A 22,977-nucleotide genomic window follows, 5' to 3' on the forward strand; every position below is an offset into this window, starting at 1 on the left:
TATGACCGACCTACTTATATCAGATATCACAGATGTGTAATAAATGATGAGTGCTTCAAAATCTGTTTCCAGCATGCACACTTCAGCAATTAGGAAGCAATTTGTTGTGCACCCAAATTAAATTCCAAATAATTTTACTATCCGGGAGTTGATAAGGAGTCTGCTCAACTCAACCTTTCTCTGTGAAGGCAGCAGAGAGCTAGGGATGTAAAAAGAGCAGTTGGCCTACCAATACAGTTCTTACTGCAGAAAACTGCTCATCCCTCCCTATTGCTAGGCGCTACACTTTCCTAATGCTACCTTTTCTCCTTTGATCTAAGACTTTCTCTTTATGACAATCAGTCTGGTCCCCACCCCCATTTCCTCCAGCTTTTTCCTGGCCCTTTCCCCCTTCTTTCTGCATTCCCAGTGTCCTTGCAGTGCCTATTATCTGACTTACATAATTGTCTGGGAGACACCTCCCCTCCTTCTCAAGGCAAACTTTCCTTCCTGTGTAATTTTAGTAGAAGACAGTTTTCTTGCTCTCAGCTTCAGTGCATTTCATTCACTTCTCCCATTCTTCCCTTTTATTTCTTCCAGCAGGTAGTTTGGGTTGCTATCTTGTCTTTCACATCTTCTATTGGTATTAGTGAATCCCTTCTTTTCCACTCAAAGTCTTAATTACCCATAAGATAAAAACTAGGATTATTGGGTATCCTTTCAGAGAAAATTAGTAAAGAAAATATATATTTGATTATATATGTAATAACTGCAGCGAGGATAGTATTTGTGCAAAGATGGAAAGCAGAGAAATTCCCTTCGGAAGGGGAAGTAATTAAAAAAATTTTAGACTGCAGAAATGAATAGATTAGCTTTGATAGTTAAAGAGAAGATACGGCATATTTTAAGATATGGGGACAATTTTATCATTGGTTAGAAAACAGATATAGAGAAAAAAATTAATAAATAAGAGAATGGTATAATAAAAATATTGTATTGTGGGAGTGATGTTGTAATAGACTAAGAAAAAATGAAGATAGGAGGAGTAACAGGAAAAAGAAGTCACTGAAGAAACACCGAGATGACACACAGAATGATTGATGTATTATGTGTATGTTTGTGTATAAAATAATTTTTTTTTTTTACAAAAAAAGGATAAAAACTAGGATTCAAGATGATGGTGGGGGGAACCCAACAACATACATATCTTCCAATCTAACCCCTAACAATGTTTCTCATACAGAAAAGATATAGAGAAGTGTTGGTGAACCTTTTTGGCACTGACAATTTTAATATTTAAAAATATTATTTAATATGATTTTATGGATATCCAGGTACAAAAATGAAGGTGATCAAACTTTACTAACTGCTGCCTAACAGTTTTCTGATTTGTAAAGACCCCCAGAAATAAAAGTAGAAAGTATAGAAATAATGTCACAAAGACACACACACAAGGATTTCCACAAAATACCAATAAGAGAAATGTATAACAGTTAGCAAAATTCTAGCAAAAATTTTATTAGAAAATCACCTATTTAAGGAATTACTGCAGCCACTATTGTATTAATAAAAAGATTGCCGGTTCAATTGTTTTTCTACAATATGCAGATACTAACACTTAATGTGTTAAATAGGAAATAAATGATGTTTTAATTGTTGACTGGGAGCCACCCATAGTTTGATATAAATGAGCGGCTATATAAATATTATAAATCTTCAAGCATTGAGTTGGAGAAAGCTGTTTTAGTTCATTAATTATCCCAGAGAAATTTCCCCAAATCAGCCTAACATTTACTTGCACATTCTGAAGTTTATGTTGGTTCAAGTGTGAAATAGAAAAGAGAATGGTTGTCTTTTTATCACAAGGAATGACATACTTTGTTATTAAATTGAAACATCTCATCCTTTAAAAAAGCATCTGCAGTGAGAATGTGATGATATGCAAATTTATTCAAGCTTAACTGACTGGAGAATCAATGAAAAGTGCCATGCATAAGTTAACTCGTAACTAAAGACTTCCAAATCCCATGGAGTTTCTGTGTAAACATATACAGGTTGTCCTTGAGTTATGACCACAATTGGGACCAGAATTGATGTTGCTATGTATGGCGGTGGTTAAGTGAGTTGTGCCTGATTTTATAACCTTTTTTTGCCATGGCTGTTAATCAATTCACTGCAGTTAAATGAATGATCATTAAGCAAATCTGGCTTCCCTCATTGAATTTGCTTGTCAGAAATGGTAATAAATAATGATCACATGACCCCAGGACACTGTAATCATTGCAAATACATGTGGGTTGCTAATCACATGATCACATGACCTTGAGGATGCTGCGATAGGGGTTTACTGTGAGAACTGGTCATAAATTACTGTAACTTTAGTCACTAAACAAATGATTGTAACTCAAGGATTATTTATATAGTGTTCATTTATGCAGTAGGGGACACGGTGGCTTAGTGGGTAAGACACTGAGCTTGTTGATCGAAAGGTCGGCAGTTCAGCGGTTTGAATCCCTAGTGCCGCGTAATGGGCTGAGCTCCCGTTCCTTGTCCCAGCTTCTGCCAACCTAGCAGTTTGAAAGCACGTAAAAAATCAAAGTAGAAAAATAGGGACCACTTAACAGCATTCCGTGCACCTTTGGCATTGAGTCATGCCGGCCACATGACCACAGAGACGTCTTCGGACAGTGCTGCTCTTCGGCTTTGAAACGGAGATGAGCACCGCCCCATAGAGTTGGGAACGACTAGCACATATGTGCGAGGGGAACCTTTACATTTACCTTTTAATTTATACAGTAGTCCTATTTAGATCTAGTCTTATATGATATTCATGTGCATCACTATGCCCATGGATACAGCCTTTGGGCCCACCAGACCCCTTGCACACTTTTTAAAAAATATAGAGGGCCACCATCAACTTTTATTTAGAAATGCTTCTAGGTCCCTTATACAAAGTATGGGAGAAGAAAACATATGGAAGAACTATGGTTCTAGACAGAGTGCAGAGAAGAGCAACAAAGAAGATTAGGGGACTGGAGGCTAAAACATTTGAAGAATGGTTGCAGGAATTGGGAATGTATAGAAAAGGGGGACTAGGCGGTGACATGATAGCAATGTTCCAATATCTCAGGAGCTGCCATAAAGAAGAGTGGGTCAACTTATTCTCCAAAACACTTGAGGGCAAGACAAGAAGTAACAGATGGAAACTTATCAAGGAGAGAAGCAACCTAGAACTAAGGAGAAATTTATTGACAATGAGAACAATTAACCAATGGAATGGTTTGCCTTCAGAAGTTGTGGCTGCTCCATCACTGAAGGTTTTTAAGAAGAAACTGGTCAGTCATTTATCCAGAATGGCATAGGCCTGTGATGGCAAACCTGTGGCACGCGTGCCACAGGTGGCACATGTAGCCGTATCGGTGGGCACGCAAGCTCAGCTCCGGTAAGCATGCATGCGCTGGCCAGCTGATTTTCAGGCCTTCTGGGTCCACCAGAAGTAGGGAAACAGGCTGTTACCTGCCTCTGGAGGACCTGGGGGGCGGGTAGTGGGAAGGCCCATTTTTAATTCTCCCCAGCCTCCAGAGCCTTTCCGGAGGACAGAAACAGCCCGTTGGCCAACTTCTGGAGCAAAAAAACGCGTCTACCGTGCCATCATGTGTTAGGAGCATGGGGTGTGTGTGTCGCACACGCATGCATGGGGGCAAGGCGCATAGAATATGGGTGTGGGCACATGCGTGTGTAACACACACACGCTCCTGGCACGCAATGGCAAAAAGGTTAGCCATCACCGGCGTAGGCTCTCCTGTTTGACCAGGGAGTGAGACTAGACCTCCAAGGTACCTCCCAACTCTGTAATTCTTTAATAAGAACTGCACCAATTTAGTTTTTAGTAAACAGGTATTTTATGACTGGTCATGTCCATCATGGCAGATGTTTTGGAAACAGACATGCCTTCTTATAGCAATCATTTTATGAGAGCATTTACAACTATCTTAAAAGTCCAGATGTGCCTACTGGTCACAAAACTACTGCGGATTTTCTATATGTACCACTACAAAACCCTGAAGGGTCTGAGCAACATGAAGTATAGCAGGGGTTGTCTCTATTGTGTGATTTCGTAGAATAACCCAACTTTCTTTAAAAAAAACAACAACAACCATCTAGTTCTTGAAATCTCATGACTTGCATGAGATTTCACCAGTACTTATTTGGAGCTCCCATGAAATTTCTGCCCTTTATATATTTTTTAATTTAATAATAGCAATAATAATAATTTAATAATGGCAAGATGCCACATAAGTACAGTAAGTTAGAGATGCCATGTTATTAAACCTTGTGATAAAGATATTATTTCACACAGCAGGGAAACCATACACATATCACTTATTATGCTTGATCAGTGTTATCTTGGTCCATGCTTCAATATATAAAAAATTGTATTCTTTTCCCAACTCCATGGACATGTGTGCACTAACAACTCTACAATATTGCCCCCAAAGAATCACAGGAGTTTTGGTGGGAAGAGATTAAAAAATAATTATACAATTTGCATATCACATAACAAATGACCAATTGCATCTAAGTTCACAACAGGATCCTGTCATGCTGGATGCAGGATATGTGAAGCCAATCCCAATCAAACTGAAAATTATAGCAAATAACTGTTTTTGGAAAAACAAATAAGCAGAATCAAACCCCATTAGTACTCTGATGGGAGACCATTAGAAAATCCGGGACTATAGATTAAATTGAGAAATCAAAAACCCTCCTGAAGAAGGCAAGTGGCAAACCATTTTGATATTGTTGCCAAGAAAACAATATTATACAGTAAAGATATGTTCATGAAGTCACCAGATGTCAAGCTTGACTTGATAAATAAATTTGATATTTTTACAGTATTTCTGGAATTTTTTAATACCATAAAAAGCATTAATTAATTAAATTAGCCTATCACATCTCCTTGCCTTTATAAACTTTATAAACAATTATCACACTGTAAGTACTAGCAGGCAAGATTATTTGATCACCCAGGCAATGAGTGTTAATTCAAATACAAGTTTATTTGTAAACCTATGAACTGTTGCCACCGATTACATTACACCAGGCTTGTCCAGTGGTGGGATTCAGCCAGTTCACACCACTTTGGGAGAATTGGTTGTTAACATTCTGAGCAGTTTGGCAAACTGGTTGTTGGAAGAAATCATTAGGGCAGAGAACCGGTGTCCAATCCGTGGTCCACAGACCATATCGCACACAACCATGGACCGCTAGTAACGGGGCCTCCTCACAAGATCATAAACTTTTAACATTATTATATGGTTTTATACAGTGGTGGGATTCAAGTAATTTAACAACCGGTTCTCTGCCCTAATGATTTCTTCCAACAACCAGTTTGCCAAACTGCTCAGAACTTTAACAACCGGTTCTCCTGAAGTGGTGTGAACTGGCTGAATCCCACCACTGGTTTTATATTATAAAGCTACATTATATATTTTATATGTGGCCCAAGACAATTCCTCTTCACTCAGTGTGGCCTAGGCAAGCCGAAAGGTTGTACACCCATAGATTTCATACTTAAGATTGCTTAAGATTTAAGCACACTGAAGGCAGTCTAGAGGCCTGTTCTGAAATGTTGCCAGATATTATTAGGCTAAAAACCGACGCCGTTTGGGCAGAATGCTTTCTACCCCACCCACCCACCCTTTGAGTTTATTGATTCGCTTCACACATCGCGTTAAGGCATAATACATTGGTTGGTCCGTTTTCCGTTTGGGTTCTCGTACGGACCCTTCCCAACAACCTGGGTTATGACTGGAATACGTTGTTACCCTAACCCACTGTCCATTCGGTAATAAATCATAGTTAACCCAGCCGTGGCTCTGATGCGTGCGGTCTCGCGTGCCCACTTGCAAGGTGACAGCCGTCCAAAGGAATCGGTTCTGCAGCGGGGCAGGTGGGCGTGTTGCCAGTTGCGGGGCGCCTCCGCTCGCCACTCTAGGGCAGCCCCCGAGACCGCGTTGGGGTTGGCTCGGGATGCCTTCCGAGCGAGAAGCCTCAGCCAAAAAGCTACGCTACGCCTGGGCTCGCTGGTCGAAAGAAGCCGCTCAGGGAAAGCACCCTTGGATTTTCCACTCCTGATGTATACTTGTATACGCCTTCCCATAGAGCAGAGAAGAAGCAATACGGGAACCATAACGGATTCTTGCCCCGTCCCCTCGTCAATACCCAGAGGGTCTCCCAGGCCAGCCCAAGGGAGCCGGATCAGCCCAGAGGGACGTGGAGGGGAACACAACCAAATACACACACACACACACTGAGAAACATAGGGGCAGCCCTCGTTTCTCCTGCTTCTGTGATTGGGCGGCCCTATCTTGTCTATCAAACGAATGCTACTGGGATTGGCCCACTTTGGACAAACCAGGGATAGAAAAAGGGGAGGGAGAGAATCCCTCCCCCGCTGCTCTCCCTGGCCAGCGTCTCCAACCCTCTCTTCTTTTTCAACCCCCCCTCCTGCCCCGCCGTTCCGCAGCAGTGTCCTCAGAAGACTCATAGAGCGAAAAGGGGCAGGGGAAACCCCCCCTCCCCCGGTCTTTGAGCAAAGAGCGGCCTAGGCATTGGTGGGTAGGGCCGTCACTCCGCGCCAGTTGGCTTTGACATAGGGCCCCTGGAGAGCGGTGGGCGGGGTTCCCTCTCCACCTCCTCCTGTGTCTTAACTCAAAAGTCTGTGAGTCACTGACTGCACAACCCATCAATCCCATTAAATGCCTTGTGCAGGCGGGCATGCGGTGTTAGCGCTGCCGCCGTCTCCGCTTCTGCTCCCAGAGCACGGGGCTCCTCCTGCTTCTCTTGCCTCCGCCCTCCCAGGGCACGGGCTGCTTCGGCTCCTCAAGGTCTCTCCTCTTCTTCCTCCTCCTCCTCCTGGCTAGCTGGTTGTACTTGTTACGGTGTCACATCCTTCTTTCCAGCTGCAGTACCAACTTCCCTCCCAGCCAGCCTCCCTGTTTGGCAGAGGCTACAGCAAAGTGATGGGATAGAGCAGAAGCCGCTTGAATCCCTCGGCCGTCTTATACATTAGTCCTTAGCAGCGTGGATCGCCCCTTCCCGTCTTCTTATCACGTTCCTGCCCCGCTGTTTAAGTCCCCCCCCCGTTGTCTTATCTTCTTTTTCCTGTTCTCCCCCTTACCCTGTTTCCTTGTTCCTTCCACCCCCTTTTTAATCTTTTAGTTCGTCCCCCCCCCCTTTCCCCTCTGCGCTTATGAATTTGGATCGTTGAATTCTCCTGCAAAGGGTGAGTACAAGAGAATAAATAATGGTGTTTTTTAAAGCATTTGTTTAAAGGGGTGCTCTATTTGGAATTTATATGATATAAATATAACGTAAAAGAGAAAGGTGAGCTTTTAAGCTTTATTCTGCGAGGTTTTTTTTAATACACTGCCTGTTAATTTTTTTCTAGATTATTACTAACTTTTCTGAAAGTTAAATCAATTTAATTTTTTTAAAACTTAAGAAGAAATACATTTTTTTCCTTAATACCACTCCCCTTTTACTTCTGTTTCTTCCTTATCTTGGCTGACAATGACTCTATCCCCATCTCCTTCATAATAATATTGAACACTGATCATTATCAGTATGAAATGGTCGATATTCACTGTAAACACTGTATATGTCTATATGTGAACTGTAACTCCAACCATACTTAGGCTCATGGATGACACAGAGACTTATTTCAAAAAGATTCATTGCAACTTTCGGGTAGAAAAATATGGTTCATACATACCTACCTACCGTAGTATTAATTTGTGGAGCAGCTTGATGATGTATGTTAAAAAGAACATATGTTATATGTTAAAAAGAATGACACATTTTGTAGTATCCATTCAGGTACAAAATGTTTTTATGCTGATACTTAAGGATAGAATCGTACCATCTGCTTTTAGTGTGCATTGTGGTTATCTACTGTGGGCCCACAAGAAAAGTGAATAGCTGTTAGGTAGCAAGAACGACTACATTTTGAAATACGCAAAAATATACTTAAAACTATTATTAACTTTTTAGTTTAAACATTAAGAACTTCTTAGACGATTACAAATTATAATGAATAGATCCTCCAAATTTTGAAGCAGTCTACCAGTAACCACCAGTTGCTGGGGAGCTTTAATAAGAAATTGCTGTTCGCCTCATGTTCTACTTATGAGCTTTCTAAAAGCATTTATTTGGGCATTGTGGCAAACAATTTGTATCTGATGGACCTTGGATATAATTCTTGAAGCTGTTAGTAATCAATAACTTTTATCTCACAGTTCCTTCATTCTTCATTCAATGTTTTTTTAAGCTACTAAAAGGCCAAAGTTAAGGATCTTGGATAAAATAAGTGCCGGACTGGTATGTCATAAACTGTCAGTTAACACTGGCACCAAAGTCACATTTTCATGTTGTAATTTAAAATTTTGTATTTAATGTTATGCTGAATAGACACTGTCTATAACTCTGTGTACAAAGGATGATGTGACATGGTGCTAAATAGTGTATTATGATTATCCTTTGTTAATACATTTTGCCTGTAAAGGGTCTTAATGCACTTCAGTTTATTGTTCTAGCTAGTGGGAGTGGACCATTACAGGGGATGTGAGTTACCTACGATAGGTAGCAATAACCCATTTAATATTTAAGAATTAGGTTACCAAATGCATGCCTGGGTTAAAAATGAATTCTAGGCTGTACTTCCTTAAAGATATAATTCTAACTAGAAAGGTTGTGAGTATGGGCCTGTTCAAGAAATAGCTAATATTCCAATGGATACTGCTATAAGGTGAAATCTTGGCATACTTTTCCCCATTTAACTTTTCCTTTGTACCGATTTAGCAACCCCTCCCTCTTTTTAACATATTATTTCCTTTATGGTTGCTTCCAAGCTTTGTGAATTTAACAATATAGAATAGCATTATTAGATTTCTTTGTTTTAAGAGTCTAGGACCTGGAATCCTAATATGTAAGAATTGCCATGGTTTTTATGTCTATTCTTAAGAAAAATAAAATGCTTCATAGAAACAGGCCCATAACATATGGCTTTTCTTCTTTTGGATTTGGTACTCTGTGTTGTTTTGTATTGTTTTTGGACTGTGCAAATTTCAAGAACGTTTCTTCAGTCTGATGAAGAAGTTTGGTTTCTGTGGCTTTTTTTCTGAGATGGTGTGCCTCCTAAATTGGCTTTGATATGGATACTTTCTAAATTGCTGCCAGATTTTAGCCAACCCAGCTGTGTATTTTGTTAAAATTGTTATTGGTCTTTGGAATGGGGAACTAATTCAGGTAGTTGACAGCCTGCTTTCCAAGCCCTTCTCTTCTGTGCAAGAGCCCATGTATTTTCCTGGTATTTCGGAGAACTGTTTGCTGCCAGTGAAGCAGCAGGGCTGACTGGTTGAGCAATGTTGGCAGGAAACTCAGAATAAATATGAATGAAAATAGGCTAGCGGCCATTTGAAGGTGTATTCAGTGGCTCTGCTGGCAACAAAAAGAATCTCCCATCTGTACAGCACACACACAATGGCATTTAGAAGAGCAGGTCTTTTATGTCTGGCTTACACTATTAAGAGACTCAGAGCTTGGAGGAATGTGAACAAGTGTTTTGCAGTGTTTTACAGGTGAAGCATCAGACATGGACTCCCAATTTGGATGCCACTTGAGTTGTAGATCGCTTAATAAGAATTGCCTTCTACTACAGGTCATGGCCAACGAATGTATTCAGAGGTGCATTAGTTAAATATGATAGGATGATAGGTCATCAGGTGCCTTAGACATGGACAACAATTTTGCAATTAGGGGCATAATTTTACTTTTATTTATTTGAGGGCATGAAAATACCACTAGGGAAATCAGAGGTAATATTTTAAACAGTTATTATTTATTTATTTTGAAGAATTGATAAAATAACACTTTGGGAGTATAACACAAACTATTTTAATGTCTTTTTTAAAGCAGGAAAACATTAGTTTATTATCAAATATAAACACTGTTAATAAACCATCACTTTATTGTCAAATGTTAATAGTGTAATTTTATGGTAAGCAGTTGTGTGTGCGCATGCATATGTCAGCCCTCTTTTGAGTCCATTTTTGATTCCTGGCAACTGTAGTTTTCTTGGCAACATTTTTTAGAAGTGGTTTGCCACTGCCTGATTCCAAGGGCTGAGGGAGAGGGACTGATCTAAGGCTTCATGGCTAAGGCAGGACTAAAATGTACTGTTTCTTGGTTTCTAGTGTAACAATTACACAAAATTGGCTGTAGGTCTCCTAAGTTCTAAGTGGTCTAGATCAGTAATCACCAACTGGTGGTCTGCAAGAAAATTTTGGTGGTCCATAGAAAAATTATTTGCATTTTTTATATTGCACTAAATACTATTTATCTTTTTAAAAAATTCATATTAGTGGTCCACGGGATTTAAAATTATGAATTTAGTGGTCCCTGAGGTTCAAAAGATTGGCGACCCCTGGTCTAGATGTTGTAAAAATGGAAGCTGTGTGTGAGGCTTAGTTCTCCATGTTTTGTATTTGTATAATCCTTTGGATTAATTCACTAATAGCATATTTGCTGTTAATTGGTCTGGTTTTATTATTTGTGGTAAACAATAATTATCCACAGAGTAGTATATATTTGTATTTGCGAATGAGCATTTCCCAAACCTGTAAAAATTCCTGTGAGAAAGTTGTATGACTAAGAAAACACTGAGACTGCTTTTAAATGGTCTGTTCCTGGGCATGGATATCTGGTTTGTAATGGTTAGGCAATGTTGGGGACTTTTGAATTAAATGGATCAAGAATCTAAATAACCTGACCCTGTGCTAGTGGAATGCAACGGAAACTACCTTGATTTCCCTGAAAGAACTGCCTAGAGATAAAGATAAGTGTATGACAGAGATAAGAGTGTGATTGAATCTCCTACATATCTAAAGTGCTTTCAGTGTCCTTTGACTATGGTATCCTGCAAGTACTATACTGTTGTCTAGCTTGAAAGGAGCTAAAGGTTTTGCTTTATGGCAATTCTACTTGAGCAAATGACCTCTACTTGACCAAGGATAATACACGATCAGTAATAAGATGTCTAGAGTTTACTGATTTTTTTTTACATTTTGCTGTTTTCTTAAACTGATAACATTTATTGAACATCCTCTCCACATATGCAGAAATAATCATTTCTAAAAGAATTCTGAGATCTCCATGAAAAAGGATGGCACAATTCACAAATCACGTTGTGCCATATTTAATATCTCCAAATCTCTAATCCACTTAGGTTAGAGTTAGATGCCCCTAAAACCTCACAAAAAGAGTAGCAAAAAGGTGGTTGTGGTGTATGGGGTCTAATTTAGTAGTCCAAGTACATTGATAAATGTATACAAACATTTTCAGGACCTTCTTTATTCTGGAGGACTTCAGTACTCAAACACATTTTCTTCCTAGTCTGATCTTCTCTTAGCACTGAAAACACATTTTCCATATTTTCTACAGCTGCATTTCTAATGTTATTATGGTAGAGAAAAGTAATGTACATCACAGCTCTACAGATTTTATTATATTCTTTGTTATATTGAACACAGTAGATTTGCCTAGGTTAAAAGCTGGTCTAGAGCTAACCCAGCTTCAATATGATGTAATGTCTAACTATTTTTAGTCTTTTTCTTTTCGTATTGGATAAGGACAATATGTTAATGGATGTTTTGACCTCATATTAACAGTAAGCTATTGTTGGTATAGAAGTAAGTAGGAGAGGATGCACAATTAGAACAAAAGCATAATGTGATTATAAAGGCGAAAATGATGACAAAAAAGAGGTTTGGGCAAGTATACGTTCAAGAAGTTTTGGTGAGAAGTCTTAGCGTATCTCCAAACCTTTGATTCAAATGAATTATACTAGCACAAATTGCATAGTAGCATATTTCCTTTTCATATGATATGAATTATTGGATGACAATGATCCATCAGATACTAGTGATTTTATATGAAGCAAAAGAAACGTGTATATGGTAGAGGCAGTCCAATTATTTTTCCCCCCTGCATCTGAATCAGTGTTACTATGAAAGTTTAAATGGATTCATATTAGACTGACTGAGAATAGTTTAGTTCAGGGCAAATGAAAATGATCTAATCTGTTTGTTTGGTAGATGAATCAATTATGTTTGTGTTCTGTTTAGGATTGGGTGGACTAAAGAAAGAGATGGATTACCCGAACACCCGAAGCTGCAGGCAACCCCCAAAGGCTTGAGGGTGACCTCAAGTGGCCCTCCCAAAATAAGCTGTAATTTTTAATGTGCCAGTAGGGAAAAATGATTAAATACATGATTAGGAAGTAATCCTATTAATGACTTAATTAATTTAATTTAACGCTAGTTAAGTAAAAATGAAACCAAATTCAGTTTTTGTCTTGTTTGTTTCAGAATGTGGCTCCAAGCATGGCAGTCAGAGTGAGGGCAGCTCTCGGCTTGGAAATGTTGTGTATTCCTGGATAGGTTGCAGTGGAGGTGTGCTTTGGATCAAGAAAATCTCCTTAATTCCCAGCGATGTTGCTTATCAGCCTCAAATGATACATCAATCCTAGCCATTCTTAGAGGCAGATTACTGGATGTAACTACTGTTATACAATAGGTTAGAAACTTCTAGGGTTATGCTTGAAAACCAACCCAAAACCTGAGCTGAGTTAGAATGTGGTTTATAGTTTCTACCTCCACCAATTCCTAATTAATTTGGAATTTGGAATCTTGAGCTGTTGGGGAGAAATTTCCCCTGATAGTTATATTCCAATATATATCTGTAAGCAGGTGGAAAAAACATGAAGTTAGGATTGATGATGTAAGTAATAGACTGGATATATTTTAAAGGGAGTATCTTTTTATAGAATTTCTTCCCAACAAAAGTTTGTCTAGGCGGCTAAGTTCAAATGGCAAGGATATACCAGTACATTAAAACCATGTTTTTCAAGAAAGCATGTAAAGAAAATTGAAATTTATTCTTGATTTAAGAAATATTTTAACAATGTGTTGATGTATGGAAGTGTAATTTGATTAAAAAAAAACTTTGATTTCTATTGCTGTGCTTGGATCAAGAAAATCTCCTTAATTCCCAGCGATGTTGCTTATCAGCCTCAAATGATACATCAATCCTAGCCATTCTTAGAGGCAGATTACTGGATGTAACTACTGTTATACAATAGGTTAGAAACTTCTAGGGTTATGCTTGAAAACCAACCCAAAACCTGAGCTGAGTTAGAATGTGGTTTATAGTTTCTACCTCCACCAATTCCTAATTAATTTGGAATTTGGAATCTTGAGCTGTTGGGGAGAAATTTCCCCTGATAGTTATATTCCAATATATATCTGTAAGCAGGTGGAAAAAACATGAAGTTAGGATTGATGATGTAAGTAATAAACTGGATATATTTTAAAGGGAGTATCTTTTTATAGAATTTCTTCCCAACAAAAGTTTGTCTAGGCGGCTAAGTTCAAATGGCAAGGATATACCAGTACATTAAACCCATGTTTTTCAAGAAAGCATGTAAAGAAAATTGAAATTTATTCTTGATTTAAGAAATATTTTAACAATGTGTTGATGTATGGAAGTGTAATTTGATTAAAAAAAAACTTTGATTTCTATTGCTGTGCTTGGATATTATTTTTTCTAATAGCTTTTAGCCATCTTCAAAGTATGTTTCCACCCTATATGACATCAGAGTTTTTAGAATGGTAAAAATAACACATAGTATAAAGTATTCCATAAAATTCAGTCCATAGAGGCCAATAAAATAGATAATGCAGTGGAAATGGAAGCATATTGGGGCAGAAAAAAGAGAGTCCGGCTTATTTATTTATTTCCTGTATTCTAAAGTGGCCACAACAATTGAGACAAAACCAAAATAAGAAACTAGCTTTGTGGCAAAAAACATAACTAGGATATTATCCTGAGAATTCACCTCTTTCAGTCATTAGGACAAGACTACCATTATTCTAATGATATATATAAATGCCATTATTCTGGGATTCTATCCTAAAGAAGATGTAATAAATGGACATAATAAAGAGGTCAGTGAAGAAGGAAATGTGGAAAAACTACAGATCCTCCCCCCTATTTTTATATTTTTTTAATCTAAAGGGAGAATGTAAATGATGAAGTATACTTAAAAATAATAAAAGGCTAAAGTATGATTAGCCTTTACAAATACGCAAACAGAGAATCTAAAGTGTTATGGGGATTACCGTTTTTCAATATATCAGTAATTTATTAAAAAAATTATATAAATTTTTTATATAAAGAAAAAAATAAAATCATTGCTATGCTTTAAACTAAGGATGCCTAGTTAACAAAGCACAAATCACTAAAATTATACATTATAATAAATTAGATCAATAGAAATGAAAAGTAAACTTTAAATGTAGAAAAACCCATTTTGGCTTCTGGTACAATTTAATGTATTAAGTTGTAGCCCAGGAATGGTTTCCAGTTAGAATTCAGATTGGTTTTTTGGATATGAAGTTATTCTCTACATTAAAGCATATTCTCATAACCGGACTAGCCATTCTTCTACAATTAACAGAACTGGCAGCTTAGGTCAGAAGTAGATAAATATGTCCTGCCAGATATTGCTAAACTTCACTTCCCATCATCCCTTATTGGAAAGTATCTTGACTAGAATTGTTGCTAGCTACATCATTGGGAGAGCTGCCTGTTGTTCATCTTTGCTTTCCTTAGTTTTATAAAGGCTTCCCTATATTTCCAATGAAGAATTTGAAATCTAGATTAACAATTAGAAAAATTCTGAAGAGATGTGGTCACTTTTATGAAGAATTTGATCTCTAGAGAATATTCTAAGATGAGATTGTGTCTTCCTGAACGCAAGTCTAGCCTTAGACACTTAATCATTGAAAAACTGGAATATTCAAATGATATAACCAGATCAATGGCTTAGATCTATTAGTCCATTTTGAATTTAGAAACATTACACTAGAATTGTAACAATTCTTTCCACAACCAGCTGCAGCACCCTTGTGGCACAAGCTCCTAAAATTTTAGAGCAACTTTTCATACTGGCAAGCAGCAATATGAAAAACACTTTGTGAAAACAAATCTTTTCAAAAAGAAAACAAATGAGTCAAATAAATTTGAAGGACTGGAATTATACTTGACTTTTCTTTACAGGTCTGTTATTATTTATTTAGATATAGTTATTCAATGGATAATTTTTAAAACTATTACGTCAGACTGGAATTTAATTTATGCATTGGAAGCAAGGTTGATAGCAACCAGACCTGGTGTTTTTCTGTTGTAGTATTCTCAGTAATATACATAACTCGAGAGATAATGTTGCTTGTTTCTATAGAAAACCTGGCTCTTGAAAAATGACTTGGTTCATAAATCGTACTAACCAACCATTTTTTTTAATAATTTGTGGCATAAATCACAATGATTGGATTCAATAAGATCCCCTGTCTGGGTTCAGGTAATACACATAATAAAGCCAGAGAAATAATAAACCTGAAGAAGTTAGTAGCATGGCTAGCAAAATGTCAGCACATATTCACTCGTTCACCTGACTGTCATTCATCCATAAACCATGTTAATGGTTTAATACAAGCATAAGAACTTAGATATATAACTTACTTAGTAAACCATACCTAAAAGTCTAATTCATAAACCACAATTGTCAAAACGGCAGTTTAAGACTCTAATAGGGAGTTTTGCTGCAGTGGGTTTATATTAATGTATGCATTGGAGTACAAGCTGTGTTCGGCTGTGGTAGCCAAAAATCTTTATTGAAAGATAATATAAAATAAAATATATAGTTAATTGTATTTTGTTGCCTGTTGTTTGGTTTGGATGAAATAGTGGATCTTGTTAAGAGATAGAAGGTTATTGAATTTAAAAGGTTACAACTTGAGAGTTGGATGGTATGGGATATTTTTGGAATGATAAACTTAAGGTAAACTTAGATTTTAAAAATCATTATATCAAGCAAGCTATTCTTAGATTATGGAGCAAGTATAAATTTAGATTTTGCCTGAAAACACCTTTGTATCTTTCAGCCCAAGAAACATTTTATAGATGAGAATAAGACTGAGTTTGAAAAAGAATTATGTACTAACAATGGACATGTTATTACTAAATTATATAATGTTTTGTTACAATAAGCAACACAAAAAGAATAAAAGTCAAAGAATGTATGGTAAAATAGGTTAAAACCTTTGGCTATAATATATAAATAGACCAGTGGTAAAATATGTGGTTGAAAGGATTGAAATGTACGTATTATCTATTCCTAAAGATAATTTTTATTAAATGATGTATTGTTGGTATTTGTCATGGAATAAATTATGTATTATGTATAAAGGTGCTTTGAATCTTTGCTGGAAATGTGAACAACATAGAGGGACATTTTATCATGCCTGGTGGACATGTAAAAAGCTAAAAAAATTTGGATACATACAAAATATATTACAAATATATTTGTAATTTGTAATTCAGAAGATTTTAAAGATATAATTCAACCCCGAGACTTTTTTTTGGGGGGGGGATGACAATTGGATAGACAACTAGAAAAAAATATTGGAACTTTGTTTTTATATTTGACAGTTGCAGGATGCTCGAAAGTGGAAATGTTCAGCAATAGAACAATAGTTCTCACAACAGAAGAATGGTTGGTGAAGATGATGAACTTGCAAAGATAGCTAAATTACTAACTTCTTTGCTTAGAAAAAAGACAATATCTGGAATCCGCTTGTAGACTTTTTACAAAAAATTGAAAAAAAATGCACATAATTTTATGATGATTAGGAAAAAAACAGGATAATAGAAGAGCGTGCTCTTTCAGTTGTAATCATAGAGTATGAGATAATTGTGTAATTTTAGTTATGTATATTTGCTGTAAAGGAAATCAGAAGCATCTTCTTTCTGCGCTTTTGTATTTTTTCTATCTTTTTTCTCTCCTATTTTTTCTTTTGATTATTTGGTGTTAGTTTTTATGTTCTTTGTAAAACTTTTAATTAAAAACTTATGTAAATGAGAATCCTTACTAGAAGGCATAAACTTTCCCGAACTGTAGCTCACTTCATCAGATGTGTGGAGTGAAGAAATAGGCCAAGTTAATGCAAAATATTTTTTTAAAAAAAATTAAATTAAATGGGCACACGTTTGATATCAGGACTTAGAAAAAAAGACAAAGTAATATTATAATACTAACCTCTCAGGGCACTTGATTAGAGGTTCCAAGGTGGTTCTTTTGGAATGATGAGATTTCATTGTATTATACTGCTGAATTCCCATCAAAAAGTTTCAGGTCCTAAAAGACATACAGTACTAATGGTTTTTTTAAAAAAAACATAATAACATATTATCAGTAGACATTGTAATCTGTAATTGCATGTAATCTGAATTTGCATAACCTTTCTTCCCCCCCACTCTCATCTTATCCCAGTCAAATCCCACATCAGTTCCACGACTTCATACATCCGATGAAATAAGCTATAATGCACAAAAGCTTATGCCTTTGTATAAAAAAAATTGTTGATCTGAAAATGTGCTAACAGACTCCTCTTGATTACTGTTTGCATCTTTTAATTCTTTTTGGAGATCCCAGAAGGAAGGAAATTTGCTTTATGTTTCCTCTCACTTGGCTGAAGAGCGTTCATTGCTAGCTTTGTGTCACCGATGGAGATGATTTAGTATTAACATTAATTGTACAAACTAAATGACCTTTAGGGACTTTCTGGATCTTAATGGCTGATGGAGTAAACAAAATGCATACATGTGGGAACTTTGATGAACCTTTCAGCACAGATCACTTTTTTTTTAAAAGCACCTTTTAAAAACATTTCCTGCTGATCAATACTGGAGGAGAAGGAACAATTATGAAATGAGTAATAGCATTTCTGAAATTGTGGTGGGGGTGGGATTTCCTTCTATATATGTATACTTGTGCAAATAGTTGAGATACAGATTTCATGTATTTCAAACTGGCTCAACTGAAGAGTCACATCTGCTTCTTATTTTTTCAAAAAAGGATCAATGTATAATCTTTCTTAAAATACTGTTAAATCCATGTGAAATAAATGATACTTAAAACTTTACAGACTTCCAACATACTCAAAACATACCTAAATTTACTTTTGTTCATGTAAGTTCTGAATTAGAAAGATTCAAAGTCTATTACCTTTTACAAAATGAAAGATTAAAAAAAGGCCAAGCTTGAAATATTTTTAATTTCATGGGAATGGAATTTGCAAAAACATTGAAGAAATTCAGCTGCTACTTTGGGGGGGAGAAACACGGGAAGCCCTTAGGCTTAGAGTAAAGTTTTTGCTTATTCTTTGTGTATATGTTTTCAGCAAAAGCACATCATTTCCATCGCTCTTACAGTATTGCCTTGTTTCAGATCTCTTCACTCATTCATCTAGTTGGTAAGATAAAAAGAAAGTAAGCTGGCTGGAATGGCAGGCAAATTAAGATTTTTAGAAAAGAACTCTGGGCATTATATAGTTTAAAGTATAATGCTTGTGAGCTTAGTAAATTATTTATTTATTAATAAAATTTATATAGTGGCCCATCCCACCTAAAGCAACTCTAGATATTATGTTTTGAAAGTCAATAAAATGCTGGAATTCTGTCCCCGGAAGTTTTTTTTAATGAATTACTGACATTTCCTTGGTTGTATTTCATATATTTTTCTCCTGTATTTTATTATTTTTAAATAAATGCCCACCTCTTTATTTACAAGGGATTCAATGTTATTGCCACATGTATAGTATTTGGTTTCACTACTTTTGATTTGATATCACAAAGATTCTAATGCAATACAATCACCCCTTACATGCCTTTGTGGTACACAAATAAAACTTTAACACTAGTAAGAGTAGATATAACATCTTTAATAACACTTCCCCTGGACCATTATTTTCTTTTTTTCTTGTCTTCTAGGTAAAAATCTAGCACAGGTAGTCCTCGATTTACGAGCACAATTGAGCCCAAAATTTATGTTGCTAAGCAAGACAGTTAAGTGAATTTTGCCCCATTTTATGACCTTTCTTGCCACAGTTGTTAAGTGAATCACTGCAGTTTTTAGTAACACGGTTGTTAAGTGAATCTGGCTTCCCCGTTGACATTGCTTGTCAGAAGGTCACAAAATGTGCTGACATTACTCCAGGATACAGCAGCTGTCATAAATATGAGTCAATTGCCAAGTATCTGAATTTTGATCATGTGACCATAAGGATTGTGCAATGTTTGTAAGGATGAAAAACAGTCATAAGTCTTTTTTTTTTCAGTGCCCCCATAACTTCAAACAGTCACTAAACAAACTGTTGTGAGTCGAGGACTATCTGTACCATAGAATAACAGTTTTAAGGAGTGGAATAAGTAAGTGATGCCAAATTGTGTTGCTCTGTTTTAGTTGCAATCTCATTGGGTGCCATTTTGGTTAGCATTTAATCCTGGGTTGTAATATCAACAATCCTGAATGGGATTGTTTTCTGAGATGCAGCTGGGAAACTGATTAGCATGTATTAGTTTTAGAAAAATTAGGAAACTGTCAGTAACTCTGTAAAGAGGAACATGGTGCTTGTTTCAAATGAGCTTTGTTTCTGATGAGGCCTACCAAACTTGTATGCATGTGAGGACAGAAACTCCTCACATTGCCCATTTGGTGATACATGCAAAAGTAAAGGTCAGCAACTTGGAAAATTAATAATACAGTTGATGTTGACATTTCAGAAGGATTGCTGGTTGGGGTGTGGTACACTCCAGAGTGTTTTTTATAGTGGATGTGTACTCTTTTATTTCATGCTTTCAACGCGAGAGGAAAGTATCGCCAATTTCTTTTTCCCAGCACAATCTCTCTTTTGTCTCCACAGCTTTTTTTTAAAAAAAAGATTAAAACAAATCTTGCAGTTTGTTCTTATTAAATGAGACTGATGTGCAATAGACAAAACTTTTAATGTTGGAGTTATGGCTGTCCCATAAGGCTACAAAGGGCTTAGAAACAGGCCCCCCAAATACAGAGAGGGCTTTAAAAAATAAACAAATAAGTTCCACTTCATTCTCAACATTGCCTGCGGTGCCTGCAGTGAAAACTTAACAAAATCATGAAGCTGCTTCTCTCTAGCATTGCCTTTCCATCTCCAGCAGCATGCTACTCCTATAACCATAAGGCTTTAAAGGAACAGATTTCCATAATGTTTCTTTTTAAGCAAGGCTCTCTAAATTGCTTTGTTTATATTGAGAGGAGGCTGATGTCTGTTTCATGTGCAAGGGCATGGCTTGTCGCCCAAAGACTTAAGTCTCTAACTTAAGACTGGTTGCTTGGAAGTATTCAAAGTTCCAATAAATCTCTGTGGTGTGTGTGTGTGTTTGTGTGTGTGATGATCTGGATTAAGTTCCAATGGTACCCCTCCCCACAGTCAATTGATAACACTTCAGGCATTCAACTATCTGTTCAAAAAGTTTTTATTGGTCAAAAAAGGTTTATACAAATACATATCAGGTATGGTAAATTTTCATTTTTCTTATACAAGATAAGAATTTTGCTCAAATTTTAAACACATACAACAGCCATATGGCAAGCAGGTGACACGAAGTAGCTAAGTTTACAAATCTTACATACGCAATAAAGAAGGGTCAAGAATAAACAGAATATCATACAAAAGAGAATAAGGAAAACCAACACAATACCAAATATCTTTGTCACTTCCTAGTTTTGGATCTCAGAACTCTGGGTTCAGCCTGACCCAACTCAGGGCGCAACAGCGGCAGCCGCCTCCGCCCATGGTCTATAACCTCCCTTCTTCAATTCCTGGGTCATCTAATTCCAGGAGGGCTTTGTGTTCCTCCACGAGGCCGTAGCCTCCGCAATTGTACTAATTTTTTCGTAATGCCCTCCCGGAAAATCATCAATCCCTCTGGCATCAGCCATCTGAAGCCTACTCCCTTCTGGTACAATTTGCTTGACAAAAAGTAATATTTCTTTCTCATTTCACGTACCTGTCTGGGAATCTGCCTCAGAATGGCTATCTCCCTGCCCCTATAAGTCAGTGCCCCACTCCTATGTTTTCTAAGAATTTCATCTCTCGTCTCTCTTCTCACAAATTTGACATGAACCTCTCTGGGAACTGCATGCGTGCGTGCATATTGTGAATTAACTCTATAAACTCGATCCACATCCCAATTCATGAAATCAACACCTCTCCCAAGAAATTCTCCCAACAATTTAGTCACAACATCTCTCAAATCTTCTTGGTCCACTTCTTCCAAATTTTGAAACCTAAGGAAATAAGACATTTTATCCATCTGTAGTCCAAGCACAGCATTGCCTGTCGTCTCCTCTCTTTTCTGCACTGCCGCATCTCACCCTCCAGACCTTCCACTTTCTGCTTGTTTTCTGCTGAGACTTGTTGAGTATCCTTTAAATCCTTTTGGATAGTCACAATTTCTGCTCTTATTTCCGTTTGGCCTCTTTGCAAATCATCCAGTTTCTTGTCCATATTGGATAACTTTTCCAGAATTCTCTCCATCTCTCCAGCAGTTGGTCTCTGACCTTTTGCCATTTAAAAAAAAAATTTCAAAATCCTCAGGCAAGCACAGTATCCTTGTAATTTCCTCCGGATCCACCAGGGGGCACTCACAGGAGCAACGAGTCCAGAGTACAGTTAGTCAACCAGGAAGCCGAAGGGAAGTGATGTCATCAAGATTCTCATAGTGAAGGCGGAAGCTGGGCTCCACCACTGTTCCCCAGAGGGAGGGGGGGCCTCAAACCCTCCCTCCTAAATTTCTCCATCACCTCTTCTCTCCAGAGCTCCACAAAACCGGTAATCTTCTTATTTTAAGTTCTCCTCTCTCCAGAATGACTCGTGCTCCTTCCAACCGCAGGGGAGAAAAACCCCCCCGCACTCCGGAGCACTCCACTCGCGTTTACCGATATCCCCTTCCCTTCTCCATTCCTCAATTCTTCTCCGTTCCCTGTTCACCACCAGGCTGCTGCAGTTATAATTCCAAAGCCCCGGTGTCACCGGGCACAGCGGCCCAGGCGACGACCAAAGTAATGGCCGTGGCCTGTGGCCTCCAAGCCCCGCCGAGCCTAGGACGCGCCAGCATCGGTCCCCCCAGTCCTGTATGTCGGCTGGGAGACCCCTGGCGAGCCGTCCGTGCGGCAGGCGTCCTTTTCGGAACACCTGGCCCCTGGGGGCCTCGGCGGCGGCCGGATTCGGGCACTGGAGGCAGGAGAAGCCTCCAGACGACCGTTGCCACTGGACACCGGAAGTCGTCTCCCCAGGCATTCAACTATCAAGCTGCAATTTATGGTCATTTGCAGCAGTGGTGGATTTCTACCGGTTTGCCCCCGGTTTGGCCGAACTGGTAGTGGCTTTGGGAAATAACTGGTAACTATTGGGCCAGCTCCTGCTCCAGAATAAGAATTTCAAAGATAGCTTGCAGTATTTCTTCTTGAATTGGTGGGGACTTATACCTGTTGCTGGCAATCCTTATGATTTATATTGATATATTGATCATCAATTGTGTTGTAAATGTTGTACCTTGATGAACGTATCTTTTCTTTTATGTACACTGAGAGCATATGCACCAAGACAAATTCCTTGTGTGTCCAATCACACTTGGCCAATAAAATCCTATTCTATTCTATTCTATTCTATTCTTTTCTGGCTTCTGAGGCCGTCCATTTTCCCTTATAACCAGAACGCCACAATGTCCTGCCAACATCCCACCTACAGATTCTTTCCCCTTGCTTTGAAAGATAGCTAGGTGCTTTCCTGCCTGGTGGATTAGTTGTTTATTCTTTTTCTTTTGCTGAAGCCTTCTGTGTCCTGGTGCCTTCTAGATGAGCTGGGCTTCAGTGCTTAAAGTCTCAGAAGCCAGCATGCCCAATTTGGGATTATAGGAGTTAAAAGGCAATTCTTCGGAAAGGTCCCAAGTTGAGGAATACTGCTTCAGAGATTCATGCTTTTCTTCATGCCTTGC

General features: G+C 37.8%; 1 protein-coding gene across 3 annotated transcripts in view; it reads left to right on the forward strand.

The window, feature by feature from the left end:
• Positions 1-6,743: 6,743 nt before the first annotated feature.
• SERTAD2 (SERTA domain containing 2) overlaps positions 6,744-22,977 on the forward strand; it is a 142,482-nt gene continuing 126,248 nt past the window's right edge. For 2 of the 3 annotated variants that reach the window (XM_058182556.1, XM_058182548.1), the window contains exon 1: positions 6,752-7,267. The gene's annotated coding sequence lies outside the window, so the exon portion shown is untranslated. Of the gene's footprint in view, positions 7,268-12,407; positions 13,049-22,977 lie in introns of those variants that run through there. The other variant, XR_009155038.1, reaches the window with a different exon arrangement.

This window comes from Ahaetulla prasina, chromosome 1 (genome assembly GCF_028640845.1).
Source record: "Ahaetulla prasina isolate Xishuangbanna chromosome 1, ASM2864084v1, whole genome shotgun sequence".
NCBI lineage: Eukaryota > Metazoa > Chordata > Lepidosauria > Squamata > Colubridae > Ahaetulla > Ahaetulla prasina.